This window comes from Oryctolagus cuniculus, chromosome 5, assembly GCF_051225735.1.
Source record: "Oryctolagus cuniculus isolate XC-2025 breed Fujian yellow rabbit chromosome 5, ASM5122573v1, whole genome shotgun sequence".
In the NCBI taxonomy this organism is placed as follows: Eukaryota; Metazoa; Chordata; class Mammalia; order Lagomorpha; family Leporidae; genus Oryctolagus; species Oryctolagus cuniculus.
Genome location: NC_142871.1, coordinates 41730243 through 41736961, shown reverse-complemented (window position 1 = coordinate 41736961; position 6719 = coordinate 41730243). Strand labels below are relative to the sequence as shown.

Sequence of the window (6719 nt, the reverse complement as noted above, 5' to 3'; positions counted from 1 at the left end):
AGCATTGTCAGTTCTTCTAAACAATGTTTTACCTATTCATTTAACTGAAATGAATTCTTTCATTTGAAAAAATTATATCCCTCTGGCAAAGAAAAGTAAAAAAGAAAGAAAAGAGGAGAAAAGAGAGGGAAAGAAAACCACATTATTCCTGGAACAGATTAATAGAAGAAACAAAACTCATTCCTGTGTTTTTACAAGGCACTTCTTTTGGTGTTAGTAGTAAGGAAGAAAGAATTAGAAATAAATTGGAAATATGCTACTTTGTCATTCAGAAAATTTAGATTAGATGTTAAATAAGAAAAGTTTTACTGTTTTGAGTGTTGGACATTTTTGTATCCATAGGTAAGAATACAATGTATAAATATGCATGTGTGTGATTTTAAGGGGATGGAATTAAGTTCAAATTTTAAATTTATATGTGTATATACATGCTTTAACTACTCCTTTACTTGTGATTGCTTCTAGAACTTATAAAATTATTATTTAATATAATTTTATAATAATTCTATGACATACAATGTCATAGATACTGTTTCTGTTATTCATATACTGTCAAGTTTTGAAATGGTGATCTTTCGACAGTAAATGAGTACGAATCATTTGAATAAAGCAACTCAGGGGAAAGGTCGTAAAGAAATCTCAAACAACATGAGTGATACAAAGGTTCTATCAACCCATACTACCTTCCTGACACAGAACCAGAGCCCACTGGGAAAAGGCACCCTTGGTAGTACAAGTGCAAAAACACAGGGAGTGCCTTTAAAATACTTGGGCCATCTGATGAAAACCAAGCTTAGGAAAGGAACCACGCTACCTGTTTTCTGTGTAGTAGAACATTGTGAAAATACCATTGAATATGACTGTAAGGAGGAGCGTGTGGAAGTTGTGGTGGTGATAAAGCATATGGTTTTCAATCAGCTGACAGAAATGGCTTTGCTGTCACTCTGTTGTTCACACAGCAGTGCTACCCAGGCCAAATATTGACGTGGGTTGAAAAAGTGGAGTCCAGTTCCACTGTCTTTTGTGACAGATGCCCCTGTGCTATGGAAGCAGACAGGAGTCAAAATGTGTCCCTTGTGGTCTCACTGATAATTAAGTTACACAGTTGCCCCAAGCTAAAAGACTTGGCCTTCCAAACAATGATTGCTCACCACAGTGGGGTGTGCAATCTGAAGGACTTACTGAAAGATATGAATCAGAGCTCACTGGCCAAGCAGTGCCTGTCAATTTCACAGAGTATGGTTTCTTCCATTGTGCACAGCAGGTGGTATACAAATGTCTCAGCAAAATGTCAAGAACTTGGAAGGTGGTACAAACATTGCAAGAGCAAAAAAGATATGATCTGTGGGGAGCAAACCGGACTAGACTGAGTTACTGGAATTAAGACTTATTCTATGCATCTGCTCTCCCACAATATGGCGCTGGGAGAGAAGTAAACAGCTTCCGCACAGCTGCCTCCAGTTCAGCTAATAAACTGTAGGACTTGCTCCTGATTGGAGGAGAGCAGCGTACTCGGCGTGTGGGCAGCCGAGTTAGGATTGGCGGAGGAGGACTATAAAGGAGGAGAGAGACGGCATGCACCAGGAACATCTATGAGGAACATCTAAGGGGAACATGTAGCTGAAGGAACACCTGTGCAGCCCCCGAGAGAACCGGCCGGCGGTGTGCCGCTCCCCTGCGGAAGTGGGGAATGTGGCCAGGGGGAACTGCCCTTCCACGGAGGTGGAAGGGATAGTAGCCAACCCGGGAAGAACCAGCAGCAAACCCGGGGAAGGCCGAGCAGACAAAAGAACAGCGCAGGTTCCTGTGTCGTTCCTCCACGAAGAGGGGGAGCGACATGATCATTGAAATGAGTAGTTGAACTATCCCACAAAATGCCAATCATGTCAACTTTGTCCAGCAGCCAGTCCCAGGGAAAACAGTAGAGCAAGCATTTAAATTTTATTACTCCCTTCCCTACAATATGCCTCCTCTATTATGAGAAAGATAGCCCATGTTTGTGTTGGGAGATCATTGTTAATGTATCAATACTATTCAAAGTTATCTATAGATTTAATTAACTCTCCAAACACTCCTAAAAGTATTTATAGCAGAAATAGAAAAAAAAAGTCCCTCCCAGCATGCCTATGAAATATCAAGGGACCCCAAATAAGCAAAACAATCTTGGAAAAGAACAAGGTAGGTGGCATCACAATCCCAATTGCAAAACTTACTACAAAGCTATAGTGATCAAAATGGTGTGATATTGTTATAAAGATCGACATGTAGATTAACTTGATAGGATAGAAAGAAAGCTAAGAAATAAACTCTCACATACATAGTCAGTTAAATGAACTTCAACTGGCATGCCAAGGTGATTCAATGGGGAAAGAACATTCTTTCCATAAATTGGTAGTATATGACATTCAAAAGAATGAGGGTGGAACTTTACCTTACACTATATACCAAAGGTAACTCAAAATAGAACAACAAGCAAAAAGTAGAAGCTAAGCCTATAGAATGGTTAGAAGAAAAAAATAGGTAAATCTTCCAGGTCATTGGATTTGGCAGTCATTTCTGGGTTATTGTAAGCTATTTCTATTCATAAGGCTTCAGATATAAAATGTGTAAGCTTTTTTATTGTCACAAAAATTCCTCCAACTCAGGGCCAGTGCTGTGGTGTGGCAGGTAAAGCTGCCGCCTGCAGTGCTACCATCCATATGGGCACTGATTTGAGATCTGGCTGCTCTGTTGCTGATCCCACTCTCTGCTATGGCCTGGTAAAGCAGTAGAAGACAGCCCAAGTGCTAGGGCCCTGCACCCACGTGGAAGACCAGAAAGAGCTCCTGGCTCCTGGCTTTGGATCAGCCCAGCTCAGGCCATTGCAGCCATTTGAGAAATGAACCAGCAGATGGGAGATTCTCTCTCTCCCCCCACCTCTTTCTCTCCCTCTCTCTCTCTCTCCCTCTCTTGCTCTGTGACTCTGTCTCTGCCTCTCTCTAACGCTGCCTTGAAATAAATAAGTAAATCTTTAAAATACATTCCTCCAACTCTGCAGACACCTGCTGGTTGTCTTACAGTTCAATCTATCAGACCCCCAGGGGACTGATATTGCTTTGACTTGACTACAAAGAAGGAGGATTCTTAAAACCCCCTATTCCTTTGAGGCTTGAGAATATGCTAGAAGAGCTCACAGAACTCTGGATGACACCTAGCATAAAAATATGTCAAACTTCAAAAGTAAGAAACAGAAAGCAAGAAAATGAAGTACGGTAGTTTCATTCATTAATTAGGCATGTATTATAGAGAACGTGATATGTTGTGAGAGCAAAGATGTGACATTCTCACTTGAGTGTTAGACTGAATTGCTACAGTAGCTTTGGAAGTATCCTGATAATATATTATTTACTCATTATATATAATATATAAATACACTTTTAAACTGACTTCTTACTCTTATTCAGCAATCCTAAAGACGCATCTGAACATCATGTATAAAGAAAGCTATATGAAAGAGAACTCTTGTTGCATAATTTTGGTAAAGCAAGAAGAGAACCTAACTTTATTGAAAAATCACTAATATGGAATTGATATATCACATTATGCCACATAGGACTTTTATAAAAAATAATGAGCCAAGAGGTATAATATTTTACATAGGAAAATCTATCAATATAAATTCTTCAATATAATACTGTTTAACAACTAAACAATCTATTTGCTTTTTGTAGAACCAGAAACTTAAGAAAAGATAAATAAAATTGTTACTCATGGTCACATCTAGTGGTGATATCATGGTGAAGTCAGGGGAGAGATAATCTTTTCTTTATGCCTCTCTTCAGTATTTATTTGTTTTATTAAAATTAGATACTCCTAAAAGGAAAAATAAAAATATTGTCTGATGTGTCTACAAAACGTTCCATAAAAGAAAACTCCATGAAACCACTTTCTAGCCTGGCTACACACTGCATGTTCAGGTAAGTCGGTTTATCAGGTTTTTTGTTTTGTTTTGTAGTTTCCTGCTTATTTAATGAGGACTTGAATCAAGGGGTCCCCCATTTTTTTCTAGCTCTTAATGTTTATTTCCAAATTATCCTATAATCCTGAATAGTGAAACTATTTCACTAGTTTTTGTCAGACTGGTATTAAGAGATACATTTTCAAATGTGTACTGATAATGATGTAAAAAGAAAATATATATTATCTCCCATTTTATCTAATGGTAACACTAAATAGAGTTCCGTTTCTTCAAGAATGACAGTAACAAGCATTAAATGATTCTAAAATAGAACCTCAGAGTTGTAGACTTTGCTATTTCCAGTGTAACTTTTTGATAGTCAGACTTCTGAGTTCTATCCCTGCTTATTTGCTAGTGTGTTCATTTTAACTTAAAAAAGTACCAACTCATCATAAAATTTCTATAAGGAACAAAACACACAAGCTTAGCATATCCAGCATTAGTATTCCATTAAACATTAAAGTAGTATAGTGTAAGGGGGGATGAAATGTACAATAACTATGGTAGCTAGTCTCACATAATAAACAGTTTTTCCACATTTTGTATGACTTGCAAAAGACCTCTTGGACATTCATGAAATTTGAAACCTATTTACACTTACTTGAGTCTAGAAAAAAACTTTGTTTTAATTATACAAAATATTTTTCACCTTAAATACATGTTTATTTTCTAAAAATGTAATTGACATGTTTCAAAGGAAAATTTTGTTTGATTTTATTCAGAAACCTGTTATTCTGTTGTTTTTCAATATTTTTAGTAAATGTCATCATGAAAAACACTGTCATACATGACATTTCTTATACTTTTAATTGACACATTCAAAAATATATATTTATGAGATAAAATAGAAGGGTTTTTTCTTTTTGACTAATTTAGTTTTGAATTTTTTTAAAGTGTGCAAATTTCATGTAGTCCATATATACAGAATCCTGAACACAATGATATTTTCCACCCTACACTCCTCCCTGCCCATGCTCCCAACTTTCTTCCCCCTCCCTCTCCTATTCCCACTCTTAACTTTTAGATATGTTTTCAGTTTACTTCATACTCATAAGATTAATGCTACACGAAGTAAAGAGTTCAACAAATAGTATGAAGAAAAAGTTGAGCCAAGGGCTTTAACAATCGTCAAAACTCACAATGTCAATTTCACTTCTATATATCATATTTTATGAAATCAACCAAGCTGTCCATCAACTGATAACTGGATAAAGAAATCATGGTATATATACACTATAGAATACTATTCAGTGGTTAAAAAAACCCTCACTTTTGCAACAAAATGATGGAACTGGAAACCATTATACTTAGTGAAATAAGCCAGTTCCAAAAAGACAAATACCATGTTTTCCATGATCTGTGGTAAGGTAACTAAAGGTGTACCTAACTTGAAGTTTAGATACATGTCTACATTCTGTAATGTTCAAATCACCGTACACATATTTATCAGACCAAATTTGTCATTTTCAGTCATGGAGCCTGACTTGTAAGTGTAAATATCTGACTAATTCAATGATGTCTCTTAAATACTTAGGTCAAGCATTTTATTTTATTTCTTTAAATTATTTTTAATGTTTTCAGAGGGGCAGAAGCAGCAGTCCCATCTTCTGGTTGACTCCTCAAATGCCCACGACAGTCAAGACTGTTGTCAATTAATGCCAGGAGCTGGGAATACAATCCGATCTCCCATGTTGGTAGCAGGAACCCAACTACTTGAGGCGTCACTGCTTTCTCCAAGAATCCACATTATCAGGAAGCTGGATTCAGGACCTGGAGCTGGGAATTGAACCCAGGTACTCTAATGTGAGACTTAGGTATCTTAAACACTAGGTTAAGTGTCCACTCCCTGTGTCAAGCAATTTACATATCAGAATACATATATTATAAATTTATTTCTCTGTTTTATGTTTCCTATTTGTGGTAAAATAATACTGAGTTTCTTCACAAATTCATATGTGAACCTAGGTAACATTATCTACAAAAAATCACTTAAGCTATTAAAATTCAGAAAAAAACATTTATTGCGAACGGAAGAATATTAAGAGTAATCAGCTTGGAAATAATTGACAAAAGAAAGATTGCTAAGAACATTTAGGAAATTATAAAAGATGAGGCTGAGAAGAGGTACGCTTCAGATACATTCAACAGAACTAATTATTAAGTTGAGGAAACAGAACTTCATCCTAAAAGCTATGGAGAAAATCATGAATAATATTAAAAAGGCATAGCACCATATGACTTGGGAACTAACTCTCTAATCAAATATAGGGAAGGCACCACTGGGAATATAGCCAAAGGAAATTAAATCAGTATATGAAATAGGTACCTGCACTCCCACATTTATAGCAGCTCAATTGACAATAGAAAAGGTATAGAATTAACCTATATGTCTATCAATTGATGACTAGATAAAGAAAATTTTGTATATATACAGGATGCAATATTAATCAGCCATAAAAGTGAATAAAATCTTGTTATTTGCAACAAAATATGTGAAACTGGAGATCATTATTCTAAGTGAAATAAGCCAGACAAAAGATAAATATCATGATTTCTCTTATTTGTGGTAGTTAATATATATAGAGAGAGTATACAAATTGTCATATCATTGGGTAGTTATAAATTTTCTTCACTAAATTACACCATGAAAATGACAATACTCTTATTTCCCAATATTAAAAAATGAAATATAGGGTAGGGATTATACTGAGCTGGGCACTAA

At 36.0% G+C, this 6719-nt stretch overlaps 1 long non-coding RNA gene across 1 annotated transcript in view; it reads left to right on the top strand.

Moving 5' to 3' along the window:
• LOC149126477 (uncharacterized) overlaps window positions 1–6719 on the top strand; it is an 89314-nt gene that overhangs the window by 10742 nt on the left and 71853 nt on the right. Inside the window, exons 2-3 of the long non-coding RNA XR_016233760.1 lie at window positions 3847–3956; window positions 5579–5790. This is a non-coding gene — a long non-coding RNA (uncharacterized LOC149126477). The remainder of the gene's footprint in view (window positions 1–3846; window positions 3957–5578; window positions 5791–6719) is intronic.